The following is an 18,072-nucleotide window of genomic DNA, read 5'->3' on the forward strand; positions in this document are numbered from 1 at the left end:
TGTGTATTACCTCATCATCCCTGTATATAGCCCCCATCATCCCTGTGTATTACCCCATCATCCCTGTATATAACTCCCATCATTCCTGTGTATTACCTCACCATCCCTGTATAGAACCACCATCATCCCTGTGTATTACCCCATTATATAACCCCCATTATATGTGTATTACCTCATCATCCCTGTATATAACACCCATCATCCTGTGTATTACACCCCATTATCCCTGTGCATTACCCCCAACATCCTATACAGGGATGAAGGCGGTTATACTCAGCGAGGATGGGGGTTATTTACAGTGTTGACAGGGGTAATATACAGGGATGATGGGGGTTATACACAGGGACGATGGGAGTTATATTCAGGGATGATGGCCCCATTATTCCTGTATATAACCTCCATCATCCCTATATTTATATAACCCCCATCATCCCTGTATTTATATAACCCCGGTAATAACTGTATATACCTACGGGGGGGGGGGGGGGCGCCATGGGCAATGAGAAGAGACAGGCAGGCAGTGCGGGAATTCCGAGATAGGATGAGGAGGGGGCATGTACAAGCAGAGACGACGTTTCTGCTCAGCCAGCACTTCCTGCTGTGTAAAGACACGGCGCATCATCGACCAGAGGAGGCGGAGCTCTGAAGAGCTCATGAAACATCCGCCCGGCCCACTGCCTGTAAATGTAGTTGATGACATGCCGTGCTCTACTCAGCCGCAAGTGATGGCTGAGCAAAGACACGGAACGTCACAGGAAATTAAATGTTTACTCTTGGTGCGGTCACGTGACCGCAAATCAGGACAGAGTAACGAAGCCAGAGGTAATTGGCATTATATTAGAAAATTACTTATATATGTCCTATTAAGTTAAAATATAAATAAAATTTATTTCTGGTCATCCTCTTTAATGCGGATATCTGAACCTTTAAGGTGTTCGGCTTGAGGTTTTTATTTACTCCTGCGTGGAGAAAATCTAATATCAAAGTGATATCTGGTTTGGTTAGAGGATTTAGACACCTGCAAAATTTGTATATGCTTTCCAGGCTCTTAGATATATTTCTGAGGTAACCTGTTTCCTGCTTGCTAGCAGAGTGGAAATGACAGACTCTGAGAACACCTATCTGTCTAAGGATTACCCTTTCAGTGAATTTCTGGGTGCATTACTGGGCCCTGGTATAGGAGATCTGGTATGATCGGGAGAATCCGAGGCTGGTCTGAGGACATTCTCCTTAACCATGTAAACCATGGTATTAGAATTATTGAAGCCTTGTCTTCCCTGATTTTTCTGCTCACCCTTGGGAGAAGACATGGGGGGGGGGGGAGCCATAACCCCTCTTGATTCCAACACTGGGAAAACGCATCTACTGCTCTTGGGTAGTCTTGAGGGATCCAGAGAGAAGAATTATTTCTATCTGTTGAATCAAGGTCTGAGTTGCTTCTGCCACTATTAGGAAATCGTCCAGGTAGGGAATCAGGAGGATGTCCCTCGTCCTGATATATGCCATTTCCACTATTCATTTTGAAAACACCCTTGGGGCTTGTAAAATGGCAAAGGGGAGGACTCTGAACTGGAGGTGAAACAAAAAACTGTCTAGGGTCACTGCTACTCTTAGATATTTCTGGTGAGGACTGCATATTGGTATATGATAATATGCATCCTCCAGATCTAGTGATGTCATCACACAGTCTTTGGAGAGGAGATTTGTGGTTGATGAAATGCACTCCATGCAAAAAAATTTGTAGGTGAAATAAGAATTCCGTTCTTTTAGATTTATTATGACTCGGTATTTCCCTTCTGACTTCTTCACCAGGAAGAGAGGGGAATAAAAGCCTTTGCCTGTTTCTGCACTAGGGACTTGAATTAGAAGTGACAGAATTTCTCACTCTAATGCCCTTTGTTTTTCTGAGTCTTTGTAGGAAAGAATCTGTTTGGGGGAAGATAGGATCCATTGATTTAATTTTTTTCTGAATTAAAAAAAAAAAGGGATAGACGACCCCCCCACAATGGATCTTCTGGCGTCATTGTTGGTGGTCTCTGTTTTTCGGGTCGTTTTGAGGCTTGAAAAGGAAGCCCTTGTTCTTCCTGGGAAACTTTGAGGTCTTAAACTCCTGTCCCCTGGGGTTAGGTCTTTTATTAAACCTTTTGGGATGAATTGGGATGAATAGAATTCATTGGTTTTCCTTGTGTAGGGAACCCCTTTTTTCTATCAGACGCTTTCTCAAATAGGTCATCTAGCGGGGGCCCAAATAAAACATCTCCAGTGTAATGACGGGGGGTAGGGAAACGGACAAGTGAGCCCTAGTCTACCCGCCACTCTGTCCCTGCCTACTTGCAACGACCCGCCCTAGGCGACGGGGTACAACTGGGCGGCGGTCCCTGCGCTCAGTAAGTGCACGACAAACACGACAAACATACAAGGGAATACAAGCAAGGGAAAGGGGCAGTTGCCCACGGCAACACCGTGAGCAACCAGAGAGGTGAACGAGCCGAGTCAAGCCAGGAGAGTGCGAGGTACCAAACGAAGAGCAGAAGAGTAGTCAGTAAGCCAGGGTCTGTATGGAGCAGGATCAAAATAGAAGGAGCTGTAGCTGGGCCAGGAAACCACACGAAAAGAATCACAAGCACCGAGGGACAGGAAGGGCAGGCTTAAATAGACCGAGGGCGGGAGCTAGCTGAGTCTGGCCAGGTTGCGATAGGCTCTCCCACTCCTAAGCCTGCCAGCCTGAGTGGTGGAAGCTGGAGTCAGTCTCAGGGATGTAGATTCAGGTGCCGACTGATTAATTATGGGAGTTAACCCCGAAGCTGTGCCTGGCAGATCCTTTACATCCAGAGCAGGGAATTGCACATACCTTCCCTTTTGATCCAGTGTCCCCCTTCCAGCTATTTAGCCAGATGGCCCTTTTAGCAGACTTTGAGAGGGCGGCTGATCAGACCAAGAGGCACACAGAATCTACCGAGGCGTCGGCCAGAAAATTTGCTGCGTTAGATAGCACTAGAAGGGTGGAGGAGATCTGATCCCTAGAAGTCTTGTCTCTAATTTGAAGCTCCAATTGTGCTAGCCATATTTTTAAAGACGTAGCCACACAAGTGGCTGCAATGCCTGGTTTAAAAGTCCCTGTAGAAGCTTTCCAGGTCCTCTTGAGGTAGTAATCAGCTTTTCTATCCATGTGATCGGATAAAGAGCCAAGATCCTCAAAGGGAAGAGTATTTTTCCTAGATATTTTTGCCACAGAGGCGTCAAGTCTAGGGGTATTATCCCAGTACCTGCAGACCTCTTCTTCAAAGGGATATTTCCTCTTAAGAAATTTGGGAAAACCAACTTTCCTATCTGGATTTCTCAATTCCCTTTTGATGAGACTTAATACATTCTTATGGATGGGAAAAGTTCCCCGTTTTCTAGGCCCTAAGCCTTCAAACATGTCCTGGGCAGAACAAGGTTCTTTGGGGTCATCTTTGCGTACCAGCCCTATCAGGGAACTGAGTATGACCGCGGGAGTTCTGCTCCACGAGGAAGGTCTCACCACGTGGGACCTAAAACCACCTCCAGGGAGGGAAGCGATAGACCGGGAGAGGAGGGAGTAACCGTCTGTAGACTTAAGGTTACTCCCTTCAGAGGAGACTTACACCTTCCAGAGTACCCCTAGGGAGAAAGGTTAGAACCTACTAGGGGTCTGCAACCCATGGTGAAATGCTTTTTTCCTAACAGGACAATCCCATCCGGAGGACAGGAAACTTGACAGGGTGTGTGGAGAGGTGTGTCCTTTTTTATATCCTCAGGCTTGGTGTCCAGCAAATGGGATGTCTCTCCAGGGGTGCTGTCATAGGTGAAAGGGCAAAATGCGTTACGCTCGTCTGAAACTGGCCTTCGTCTATTTATTAATCATGATATGACCAAAACATGTGGGGTTTTTGGTATGAAAAATACAGCAAAAAAAACTTTTAACGAGCATTGTTTTTTTTTTTTGCCTCCTATTCACTTCAATGAAAGGTCAGTGGTGGAAACCACTCCAAGAAAAAGAAATGCCAACCGGAAACGAGCAATGCGCCCGTGAAAAAAAGAACGCCTCGGCCTCCCATTGAAATCAATGGGGGGGAAACAAATTGGCGCACTGATTCAGAGACGCGGTTTCCATATCAAGATAAGCGCCAAGAAACGCAGTGTGAACTGGCCCTTAGGGTTTTTTCCCACACAAAAGATTTTATGCAAAAAACGCTTGTAAATCTGTCACAGAAATCCTCAGCAAATAATGTGTTTTTTGCTGCGCACATCAAGTTGTGTCAGGTATTGATTATAGCAAACTATATATGCACCTTCGAATTTGAACTGTGTTTCCGCTGCGTAAACTCTGTATAAAAGTTAACTTGCATATTTTATTCCGGAATTTATTCAACATTCAAGTCTATAGGCCAAAAACAGAGCCTCTCTGCTCAGAACAGGCAGCATAAATTGACATGGCTAAGATTTGCTAAATCTCATGCACTTTGCTGTACTGTAAATGCTGCAGAATTTCCGCAGTGTTTACACTACGTGGAAACCCAACCCTAGGCTCTATTTACGCCTGCATTTTGTTTCCCGTTGTTCTGCTTCATCATAGGAACAAAATGAGAAAAATTCGCCGGATCTGTCGTATGACTAAAACCAACAGCATCCAACTGACTTTAATAGGTGCCGTCGGGTCATTTTTCTTGACAAAATAGTGCCGCATGGTCCGACACTGCTTTTAACCCCTTAACCGCTTCCCGCACCTTGACGTTAATGAACGTCAATGTGTGCAGTAACTTCGCGCACCTTGACGTTCACTAACGTCAGTGCTTTGACAGTTAACCGCCGCGCGGCGCTACACCGCAGCGGCGTTTAACTGTGCAGGGTGTCAGCCCTGCTCTCCCTGTTGCCGATCAGCGGCCTGTCGCCGCTGAAATCGGCAATTAACCCCTTCGATGCGGTGGTCGATTGCGATCACCACATTGAAGAGGTGCACAGCGGATCGGCAGCCCCCCAAATGTATTTGCGGGGGCTGGCGATCCTTCTCACGGCAACCAGAGGCCAGACAATGACCTCCGGGTTGCCATGTACGGAAGCTTTGGAGGATCAGCCTCCGGCCGGTCCTCCGATGCTTCCCGTCAGTGTGACAGTTACGTCACAATGACAGTTAGAACACATTACACTACGTGTGTAGTGTAATGTGTTCCAGCAGCGATCAGAGCTGCAAGTCTAAGTGTCCCCTAGTGGGACAAGTAAAAAAAGTAAAAAAAAAGATAATAAAAATGTTTTGAAAAAGTGTAAAAATAAAAGTTAGAAGTGACATAAACAAACAATGCTTTTTTTCCTATAATAAGTCTTTTATTATAGGAAAAAAATTAACACGATAAAAAAAGTACACATATTTGGTATCACCGCTTTCGTAACGACCCCAACTATAAAACTGTAATATTAATTTTCCCACACGGTGAACACCGCGAAAAAAATAAACGAAAAACCGTGCCCGAATCACAATTTTTTGGTTACCAACCCTCCCAAAATATACAATAAAAAGTGATCAAAAAGTCGCATGTACGCCAAAATGGTACCAATACAAACTACATCCCGTCCCGCAAAAAACAAGCCCTTACACCGCATTTTTTACTGAAAAATAAAAGTGTTATCGCTCTCAGAATACGGTGACACAAAAAATAATTAATTTTATAAATAAGTGATTTTATTGCGCAAACGCTGCAAAACATCAAAAAATTATATACATATGGTATCGCCGTAATCGTACCAACCCGCAGTATAAAATATAATGGTAATTTATAGCCCAGGGTGAACGCCATAAAAAAAAAGAATAAAAAACAGTGTCAGCATTGATGGTTTTTGGTCACCTTGCTTGCCAAAAAATTGAATAAAATGTGATCAAAAAAATTTCTGGTACCCCAAAATGGCACCAATGAAAACTACAGATTGCCCCGCAAAGAATAAACCCTCACACAGCTCCGGTGGAAAAAAAATAAAACCGTTCTGGCTCTCAGAATATGGCGATGCAAAATGTGCAGAGTGTTCCAAAAGCGGATAAGATCGGGCGCCTTTTATCAGTGCGACACTGACCACATATCTGCCGATTATTATGTATTTACTGCATTATTATACCCTCTTATTATACCCTGATGTACCCCGCACAGATAACATGTACCCTGATGTACTCCGCACAGATTACATATGCCCCCACATTATAAACTGAAACACCAGTAAAACCCCAAACAGAACAACTACCAAGCTACATCTGCGCCCCAAAAGCCGCTCCCTCCCTTCTGAGCCCTGCAGCGTGCCTAAACACCAGTTTACGCCCATAGATATGGCATCGCCATACCCAGGAGAACCCGCTTAATATTTTATGAGGTATTCGTCTTCAGTGGCACAAACTGGGCATAACATGTAGTGCATTAAAATGGCATATGAGTGGAAAATTTTAATTTTCACTCTGTACCATCCGCTGCACATTAACCCCTGCGCACACCACGACATAGCATGTCGTAGTGTGGGGGGTGATGTATGGAGCGTCTCACGTGAAAAATAAAGCATTTAAAACAGCAAAATCACAGTTTTTTGGTCACCTTGGCTCTACCTAAAAATGTAATCAAAAGTGCTCAAAAAGTTGTATGTACCAAAAAATGGTACAAATAAAAACGACCGCTCGTCTCTCAATAAATAAGCCCTCATACCGCTCTATTGACTGAAAAATAAAAAAGTTGTGGCTCTTGGAACGCGGGGAGGAAAAAACGAAGAAGGAAAATAAAAAAATGGATCAGTCCAGAAAGGGTTAATTACTTTCTAATGAAAAACCATTTATGACCACACGTGGGGTATTGCCGTACTCGGAAGAAATTGCTTTACAAATGTTGGGCAGCTTTTACCCCCTTTATCCTTTGTGAAATTGAAAAAATGCAACATTTTAGTGGAAGAAATGCTGATATTCATTTTCACGGCCTAATTCTAATAAATCCTGCAAAAGACTTGTGGGGTCTAAATGCCCACTATATCCCTAGATAGATTCTTTAAGTGGTTCTAATTTCCACTTTTGGGGGGTTTCCACTGTTTTGGTTCCTCGAGGGCTTTGCAAATGCGACATGGCACCCAAAAACCATTTCAGCTAAATTTGAGCTCCAAAAGCCAAATAGCGCTCCTTCCCTTCTAAGCCTTGCTGTGGGTCCAGAAAGTAGTTTATTACCACATATGGCATATTTCCGTTATCGGGAGAAATTGTTTTACAAATGTTGGGGTGCTTTTTCTACTTTATTCCTTGTAAAAATTAAAAATGGCTACCTTTTTTCAGAATTTTTTTTACCTTTACAGAATAATTCCAATGAATTCAGCAAAACAACCGTGGGGTCAAAATGCTAACTTTACCCCTAGAAAAATTCCTTGGTGAGTGTAGTTTCCAAAATGGAGTCACTTTCCGGGGGTTTCCACTATTTTGTTCCCTCCAGTGCATTTCAAACGCAACACGGCACTGAAAACTATTCCAGCAAAATCAGAATTTCAAAATCCAAATGGTGCTCCTTCCCTTCTAAGTCCTGCTGTGGGTCCAAACAGCAGTTTATTACCACATATGGGGTATTGCTATAATCAGGAGAAATTGCTTTACATATGTTGGGGTGTTTTTTCTCTTTTATTCCGTGAAAAAAGTAAAAATGTCTACGTTTTTTTCAGAAAAAAAGGAGATTTTCATCTTCACAAACTAATTCAAATAAATTTAGCAAAATATCTGTGGGTTCAAAATGCTAACTATACCCCTAGATAAATTCCCTGAGGGGTGTAGTTTCCAAAATGAGGTCACTTTTGGGGGTCTTTATTGTTTTGGCCCCACAAGACCTCTTCAAACCTGACATGGTACCTAAAATATATGCTAAAAAAAAGGAGGCCCCAAAATCCACTAGGTGCTCCTTTGCTTCGGAGTCCTGTATTTCAGTAAATTAGCGCACTAGGGCCACATGTGGGGTATTTCTAAAAACTGCAGAATCTGGGCAATAAATAATAAGTTACATTTCTCGGGTAAAACCTTCTGTGGTATAGAAAAAAATGTATTACAAATGAATTTTGTAAAAAAAAAAAAAAATTTGTAACTTTCACCTCTACTTTGCTTTAATTCCTGTGAAACGCCTAAAGGGTTAATACACTTTCTGAATGCTGTTTTGAATACTTTGAGGGGTGCAGTTTTCAAAATGGGGTCATTTATGGGGACTTTCTAATATATAAGGCCCTCAAAGCCACTTCAGTACTAAACTGGTCATTGTAAAAATCGCCTTTTGAAATTTTCTTGAAAATATGAGAAATTCCTGCTAAAGTTCTAAGTCTTGTAACGTCCTAGAAAAATAAAAGGATGTTCAAAAAACGATGCCAAACTAAAGTAGACATATGGGGGATGTTAACTAGTAACTATTTTGTGTGGTATTACTATCTGTTTTACAAGCAGATACGTTTAAATTTAGAAAAATGCTAATTTTTGCAAATTTTTTCCAAATCTTGGTGTTATTTACAAATAAATATTGAATTTATCAACCAAATTGTTTCACTTTATGTGGTAATAACTTCGGAATGCTTTTACCTATCCAAGCGATTCTGAGATTGTTTTCTCGTGACACATTGGACTTTATGTTACTGGCAAAATTTGCTCGATACATTAAGTATTTAATTGTGAAAAACACCAAAATATAGCGAAAAATTGCAAAAACTAGCATTTTTCTAAATTTATATGTATCTGCTTGTAAGACAGATAGTAATACCACACAAAATTGTTGCTAATTAACATCACCCATATGTCTACTTTAGATTGCCATTGTTTTTTGAACATCCTTTTATTTTTCTATGACATCACAAGGCTTAGAACTTTGGAAGCAATTTCTCACATTTTCAAGAAAATCTCAAAAGGCTATTTTTACAGGGACCAGTTCAGTTGTGAAGTGGATTTTAGGGCCTTATATATTAGAAACCCTCGATAAGTCACCCCATTTTAAAAACTTCACCCCTCAAAGTATTCAAAACAGCATTTAGAAAGTTTCTTAACCCTTTAGATGTTTCACAGGAATTAAGGCAAAGTAGATGTGAAGTTTTCAAATTTCTTTTTTTTTTTGCAGAAATAAATTTTTTATCTATTTTTTTTGTAACACAGAAAGTTTTACCAGAGAAACGCAACTCAATATCTATTGCCCAGATTCTGCAGTTTTTATAAATACCCCACATGTGGCCCTAGTGCACTTATTGACTGAAGCACAGGCCTCAGAAACAAAGGAGCACCTAGAGGATTTTGGGGCCTCCTTTTTATTAGAAAATATTTTAGGCACCGTGTCGGGTCTGAAAGGCTCTTGCGGCGCCAAAACAGTGGAAATCCCCCAAAAGTGACCCCATTTTGGAAACTATACCCCTTGAGGAAATTATCTAGGGGTATAGTGAGCATTTTGACCCCGCAGGTATTTTGCAGAAATAATTGGAAGTAGGCCGTGAAAATGAAAATCTACATTCTTTCAAAGAAAATGTAGGTTTAGCTAATTTTTTCTAATTTCCACAAGGAATAAAAAGAGAAAATGCACCACTACTTTTGTAAAACAATACCCCACATGTGGTCATAAAAGGCTGTTTGGACACACGGCAGGGCTTAGAAGGGAAAGAGCGCCATTTGGCTTTTGGAGCTCAAATTTAGCAGGAATGGTTTGCAGAGACTACGTCGCATTTGCAAAGCCCCTAAGGGACCAAAACAGTGAAAACACCAAAAAAGTGACTCTATTTAGGAAACTACACCCCTTGAAGAATCCATCTAGGGGTGTAGTGAGCATTTTGAACCCACAGGGGTTTCATAGATTTTATTAGAATTGGGCAGTGAAGATAAAAAAAATCCTTTTTTTCCAATAAGACGTAGCTTTAGTTCAAAATTTTTCATTTTCTCAACAAATAAAGGAATAAAAGAACCCCAACATTTGTAAAGCAACTTCTATGGAGTACGGCAATACCCCATTTGTGGTCATAAACTGCTGTTTGGGCACACGGCAAGGATCAGAACAGAAGGAGCGCCATTTGGCTTTTGGAGCACAGATTTTGCTGGATTGGTTTGACACCATGTCACTTTTGCAAAGCTCCTAAGGTACCAGTACAGTGGAAACTCTCCAAAAGTGACTCGATTCACGAAACTACACCCCTTGAGGAATTCATCTAGGGGTGTAGTGAGCATTTTGACCCCACAGGTGTTTCATAGATTTTATTAGAATTGGGCAGTGAAAATAAAAAAAATCCTTTTTCTTCAATAAGATGTAGTTTTAGCTGAAAATGTTTCATTTTCTCAACAAATACATGAAAAAAAGCACCCCAACACTTGTAAAGCAACTTCTCCTGTGTACGGCAATACCACATATGTGGTCATAAACTACTGCTTGGGCACAGAGTAGGGCTCAGAAGGGAAGGAGCGCCATTTGGCTTTTGGAGTACAGATTTTGGTGGATTGGTTTCTGGGCGCTATGTCGCATTTGCACAGTCCCTGTGGGACCAAAACAGTGGATCCCCCCCAGAAGTGACCCCATTTTGGAAACTACACCCCTCAAGGTATTCACCTAGGGGTGTAGTGAGCATATTAACCCCACAGGTGATTGGCAGAAATTAGTGTGCACTCGATGTTGCAGAGTGAAAATTGGATTTTTTTCCATAGATATGCCAATATGTGGCGCCCAGCTTGTGCCACTGGAGACACACACCCCAAAAATTGTTAAAAGGGTTCTCCCAGGTATGGCGATGCCATATATGTGGAAGTAAACTGCTGTTTGGGCACACTGTAGGGTTCAGAAGGGAGGTAGCGCCATTTGGCTTTTGGAGCGTGGATTTTGCTTGTAGTACTTTTGTTTGGAGTCTTACTGGTGTTTCCGTTTATAATGTGGGGATACATGTAAGCCGGGCGGAGTATATAAGGGGCATAGTCAGGTGGTATAATAATGGGGTAAAAAAAAACAATAACATAATCCATAGATATTAGTTATGCTGTGACACAATCCTTTCTGCACAGGCCGGTGTCGCACTAATAAATGGTCCTTACTTATTCCCCTTTTGGTCCACACTCGGGATCTTTGCAGTTTGAGGAATTTTGCTGGGAAGTGTTGTCCTGGTATAATACGGGCACCCTTCCAGCGGATCTGTTTGGGCCCTCCCCTTCCTGGTTCCCTAATTTTAGGGGCCTTGATAATTCGCCACTTGAAACAGAAGAAACGTTCCCCTCGGGCCGGCACAACTGCATATTTTTATTTCCTGGCTTATTGGAGCCTTAACCAATTTTATTTTTTCATAGACGTAGTGGTATGACGGCTGTTTTTTTTGCGGTACGAGCTGTAGTTTTTATTGGTACCATTTTGGGGTACATGCGACTTTTTGATCACTTGTTATCCTTTTTTTTTGGGAGGCAAGGTGACCAAAAAACAGCAATTCTGGCATATTTTTTAAATTATTTTTATACAGCGTTCACCATGCGTTATAAATGACATGTTTGCTTTATTCTGCGGGTCAGTCCGATTCCGGTGATACCTAATTTATAGAACTTTTTTATGTTTTACAACTTTTTGCACAATAAAATAACTTTTGTAAAGAGAATGGATTTTTTCTGTCGCCAAGTTTTGAGAGCCATAACGGTTTTAATTTTTTCGTCGACGGAGCCGTATGAGGGCTTGTTTTTAGCGAGACGAGTAATAGTTTTTATAGGTACCATTTTTGGGTACATGCGACTTTCTGATCAGTTTTTATTACAATTTTTGGAAGACAAAGTGACCAAAAAATAGCAATTATGTCAGTATTTTTTAGTTTTTTTTTACGGCGTTCACTGTGCGGAATAAATAACATAATATTTTTATAGTTAAGGTCGTTACGGTCGCAGCGATACCAAATATGTATGGCTTTATTATTTTTTTCAATAATAAATGGGAAAAGGGCGATTGTGTTTTATTTTATTACTTGAAACTTTTATTGTATGTTTTACAACTTTTATTTTTACTTTTTTTTACACTTTTCTTTAGTCCCACTAGGGGACTTGAATGTCCAACTGTTTGTTTGATGTTCTAATACATTGCACTACCTATGTAGTGCAATGTATTGGAACTGTCAGTTGTTCACTGACAGCAAGCCGATCGGGCTCCGCCTCTGGGCGGGGCCTAATCAACTTACGTAATGGTAGACAGGAGTCCATTGTTAGGGCTCCTGTTGCCATAGTAGCAGTCGCCAGCCTTGCCATCGCATCGCAAGGCTGCCGATTTGCTACAAACCTCTAGGATGCAGCGATCACAATGGATCGCTGCATCGAAGGGGTTAATGCCAGGAATCGGAGCTAGCTCCAGTTCCTGGCTATAGATCGGGGTCTCCGCTGTAACATACAGCGGACACCCACTGCTGATGACGCCGGCTCAGCTTCTGAGCCGGAAGCTGAGCCGGCGCCATCTTGCCGATGGTACCGGAAGCCTCCTGGGCCCCCGACGACGACGGGACATAGGAGGATTCCCGTACTGGCAGACCGGGAGGTAAGCATTAGCCCTATGATCGCCATTGCAGCCATTGGCAACCCAGCGATCACGTTGCTGGGGTGCCGGTAGCTATAAACTCCTCACATGCTGCGATCTCTAGTGAACGCAGCATCTGAGGGGTTAATCGGTCGGATCGGAGGCTAGCTCCGGTCCTGGCCGATACCTCAGGGTGCCAGCTGTAACATACAGCTGTCACCCGGCGGTGATGTCGCTGGCTCAGCTCCTGAGCCAGCTCCATCTGTTTCACGTACAGTTACGTGGAATTGCGGGAAAACACCATCTCCCATCACGTAACTGTACGTGAAATTGCGGGAAGGGGTTAATAGAGCCTTATTTATGGGAACCCACAAATCACTAGAACAGGGGTTCCGAACCCTCGTTCCGCCTCGCTGCACCTCCCACAGTGAGGAGCAGCTTAAATGGAGCGGAGGACGAGCATGCGCCTTGCTGCTTCATTTAATGTCTATGGGGCTGATGGTCTGTCCCATAGACTTTGAATGGAGCGGCAGGGTGCATGCTGGTAGCTCCATCCATGCTCCCCCTCACTGCAATCGTGCAGTGAGGAGAACTAGGGGATTCAGGACCCCCATTTAAGTGATCAGTAGGGGATCCATCAATAAGACATTTATCTCCTATTCTGTGGATAGGTGAAAAATGTTAATCTTGGGACAACCCCTTTACCTGCAATTACGTCATTTAGCAAAAATAAGGTAATACTCACCTTCTAATCCCCTGCCACTCCAGTTCCCCCAGTGCATGGCCTCCCGCCAGTCTCAGTTTGCATTGGCTGGTGGTGCGACGTTCCGCACCATCACATGACTGCCCCAGCTAAACACTGGCCGTATCGGTGATCTCAGCAAGTATGGCACATGACTGCTGCAGCCAGAATGTCACAGCTCTAGCCAATGTAAACAAAGATTGGTGGCTCTGGAGTGGCCATGGCAACAAATTGAACACCTTAAAGAGGCTCTGTCACCAGATTTTGCAACCCCTATCTGCTATTGCAGCAGATCGGCGCTGCAATGTAGATTACAGTAACGTTTTTATTTTTAAAAAACGAGCATTTTTGGCCAAGTTATGACCATTTTTGTATTTATGCAAATGAGGCTTGCAAAAGTACAACTGGGCGTGTTGAAAAGTAAAAGTACAACTGGGCGTGTATTATGTGTGTACATCGGGGCGTGTTTACTACTTTTACGAGCTGGGCGTTGTGTATAGAAGTATCATCCACTTCTCTTCAGAACGCCCTGCTTCTGGCAGTGCAGATCTGTGACGTCACTCACAGGTCCTGCATCGTGTCGGCCACATCGGCACCAGAGGCTACAGTTGATTCTGCAGCAGCATCAGCGTTTGCAGGTAAGTCGATGTAGCTACTTACCTGCAAACGCTGATGCTGCTGCAGAATCAACTGTAGCCTCTGGTGCTGACACGATGCAGGACCTGTGAGTGACGTCACAGATCTTCACTGCCAGAAGCTGGGCGTTGTGAAGAGAAGTGGATGATACTTCTATACACAACGCCCAGCTCGTAAAAGTAGTAAACACGCCCCGATGTACGCACATAATACACGCCCAGTTGTACTTTTACTTTTCAACACACCCAGTTGTACTTTTGCAAGCCTCATTTGCATAAATACAAAAATGGTCATAACTTGGCCAAAAATGCTCGTTTTTTAAAAATAAAAACGTTACTGTAATCTACATTGCAGCGCCTATCTGCTGCAATAGCAGATAGGGGTTGCAAAATCTGGTGACAGAGCCTCTTTAAGGACACAACCAATTTTAGGTTTTTCCTCCCCGCATTCCATAACCATAACGGTTTTTATTTTTCCATCGACATAGCCGTATGAGGGTCTGTTTTTTGCAAGAACTTGTTTGTTTTTTTTAATGGTTTCATTTAATTTACCATATAATGTACAAAGAAACTTTAAAAATTATTTTGTAGGGTGAAATTGGAAAAAAAACAAAACAGCAATACCGCCATAGTATTTGGGGACTTGTTTTTACGGTGTTCGCTGTGCCGTAAAATTTACCCTTTATTTACATCTCCATTCTATTTCCCATTGTTCTGCTTTATGATAGGAACAGAACAATGAGAAAAATTGGAAGCACTGGATCTGTCACATTACTAAATCCAACGGCGCCCGACGGTACCCAATGACTTTAATGGGTGCTGTCGGGTCATTTTTCCTGACGCTGCTGTTAATAGAGCCTGATATCTGGGACCCCAAAAATCACTAGAACATGGGTCCCGAACTCTCGTTCTGCCGCACTGCACCCCCGCAGTGAGGAGAAGCTTGAATGGAGCGGAGGACGAGCATGCACCTTGCCGCTTCATTCAATGTCTATGGGGCTGATGGTCCATCCCATAGACTTTCAAAGGAGCCTGCGGGCAGGGTGCATGCTGGTACTCCATCCAAGCTCCCCCTCAATGCGATCGTGCAGTGAGGAGAAATGGGGGATTTAGAACCGCCCTTCAAGTGATCAGTAGGGGATCCATCAAGAAGATTTATCTCCTATTCTGTGGATAGGTGATAAATATTAATTTTGGGACAACCCCTTTACCTGCAAGTACATCAATTGGGGTTTTGTTTTTACGGTGTTCACTGTGCGGTAAAATTTACATGTTAACTTTAGTCTGCGGATCAGTATGCATACAGAGATGTCAAATGTTGTAGTTTTTTTTTATGTTTTACTACATTTACAAAATAAAAACTATTTCTTAAAGAAAAATAGTTTTATGTCGACAAATTCTAAAACCCATAACTTTTTTTGTTTTTCCATCGATAGTACTGTGTTAAGGTTTCTTTATTTGCTAGGCGAACCGTAGCCTTTATTGGTAAAAGTTTGTATTGGTTGCCAATCTCTAGAACGAAGCAGCTGAAGTGCTCGTATGAGCGCTCAGCTGCTTCGTGTGTGTTCGGCTATTTCCGGATATAAATGTATCGGTGTACAGACAATAAAAAGTCTATGAGCTCGTACACTGATACATTGGCTTTCCGGAAAAAGCCGAACAGAAACGAAGCAGCTGAGCGCTCACACGAGTGCTTTAGCTGCTTCGTTCTAGCGATTGGTGGGGGTCTCTGTGCTCGGACCCCCACCAATCCAAACTTCTGACATGTCACTATCAGAAGTTTGTTGAACGTTTAGCTGCACTTTAAGGTTTAATTCAAGAGGTTGAACAAAAATATCCTGTGAAACGTTTAGGAAATGCAACCATTTTTCTACACAGCCTCCTCATTTCAGGGGCTCAAAAGTAATTGAACAAATTAACATTACCATAAATAAAATAAAAACAATTTCATTAGAGAATCGGCCTGGAGTCTGGAACCCATGTACATCACTAAACGCTGGATTTCCTCCTTTGTGATGCTTTGCTAGGCCTTTACTGCAGCTGTCTTCAGTTGTTGCTTGTTTGTAGGTCTTTCTGCCTTAAGTTTTGTCTTAAGCAAGTGAAAAGCATGGTCGATCGGGTTGAGATCTGGTGATTGACTTGGCCATTGCAGGATATTCCACTTCTCTGCCTTAAAAAACTCCTAGGTTGCTTTCGCAGTATGTTTTGGGTCATTGTCCATCTGTACTGTGAAGCGACGTCCAGTCAACCTTGCTGCATTTAGTTGAATCTGAGCAGAAAGTATATCCCTGAACGCTTCAGAATTCATCCGGCTACTTCTGTCTTCAGTCACATCATCAATAAACAGCAGTGACCCAGTGCCTTTGGCAGCCATGCATGCCCATGCCATTACACTGCCTCCACCATGTTTTACAGTGGATGTGGTGTGCTTTGGATCATGATATAAACCTACATAGAACCTCAACAAACCAAATAAAACTGGGGTTCCCCAAAATACAAGTAGACAATCTAAAAGCAAAAAAGCACAGGGAACATAGCACCCAAAGAAATATATTTTACTCCCAAATGTTGTAAAAAATATAAAAATCTTTATTACAAGATAAATATTAACAATACATGGTATCAAAAAATATATATGGAAAAAACTGATTAAAAAAAAAGGTCATACACGGAGAAGATATCAGTTAGGTATTAAGGGTTAACAGAACAAACCATCTCAAAATGGCGTAACCATCCCACACAAAAAATTTTATTGTATGGACAGGGACATCAGGGCTTCCCTCTAGGAGCGGAATACCTGGCCTCTGCTCTGGCTGGGGATTCCGCTCCTAGAGGGAGTCCCAATGGCGCAATCTACAGGGGAGTGAGGTGTGGCACTATCTGCATGGACACTGTGGCACTATAAAGGGGTACTATCTATAGGGGACAATGTGGTGCTACTAAGGGCAGCTAGGGAGCATTATGGGGCAGCTATGGAGCCATTATGCTGTATGGGGCCGCTATGGGGGCATTATGCTGTATGGGGGCAGCTATGGGGGCATTAAGCTGTATGAGGGACAGCTATGGAGGCATTATACTCCATGGGTGCAGCTATGGGGCATTATGCTGTATGGGGGAATTTGTTTGGGCATTATGCTATATGGGGGCATTTGTATAGGCATTATACTGCATGGGAGAATCTGTGTGGGCATTATACTGTATGGGGCATCTTTGTTGGCTTCATACAATATCGGTGGATCTATGGAGCAGTGTACTGTATGGTGGCAGCTATGGGGGTATTATACTGTATGGTAGCAGTTATGGGGACATTATATTGTACAGTGGCAGCTATGTGGCATTATACTGTGTGGGGGCAGCTATTTGGTATTATGCAGTGTGGGAGGCACTATGGAAGCATGATACTGTGGTTCTTGCTTTTTGAGATACTTGAAACTTGGGAGGAATGTACTATGGCAGAGCATGGAGATATCGCCCAGCTCTGCCATTTACTAAGCTATGGCCAACAGGCCACATTCGGCCTGCAACCTATCAGGCGCAGGGACTGGATCCCTGCGCAGGCCGGCGTGACGAAGTCCCTGGATCACGCCAGACTAAGCATGGATCCCGTCGGCATTGAGGATGCTTTGGAGAAGCACCTAGGTGAATATAATTTTTTTGTTTTATTTGTTTGGGGGGTGCAATCTTCAAGGGGAAGGAAGGTGCTATCTACAGGGGGCTGTATAGCGATATCTACAGGGGTGCTGTATCTCACTATCTACAGGGGGTGCTGTATGGCACAATCTACAGGGGGTGCTGTATGGCACAATCTACAGGGGGTGCTGTATGGCACAATCTACAGGGGGTGCTGTATGGCACAATCTACAGGGGGTGCTGTATGGCACAATCTACAGGGGGTGCTGTATGGCACAATCTACAGGGGGTGCTGTATGGCACAATCTACAGGGGGTGCTGTATGGCACAATCTACAGGGGGTGCTGTATGGCACAATCTACAGGGGGTGCTGTATGGCACAATCTACAGGGGGTGCTGTATGGCACAATCTACAGGGGGTGCTGTATGGCACAATCTACAGGGGGTGCTGTATGGCACAATCTACAGGGGGTGCTGTATGGCACAATCTACAGGGGGTGCGGTATGGCACAATCTACAGGGGGTGCGGTATGGCACAATCTACAGGGGGTGCGGTATGGCACAATCTACA

The sequence above is a fragment of the Rhinoderma darwinii genome (genome assembly GCF_050947455.1).
Source record: "Rhinoderma darwinii isolate aRhiDar2 chromosome 1 unlocalized genomic scaffold, aRhiDar2.hap1 SUPER_1_unloc_26, whole genome shotgun sequence".
NCBI lineage: Eukaryota > Metazoa > Chordata > Amphibia > Anura > Rhinodermatidae > Rhinoderma > Rhinoderma darwinii.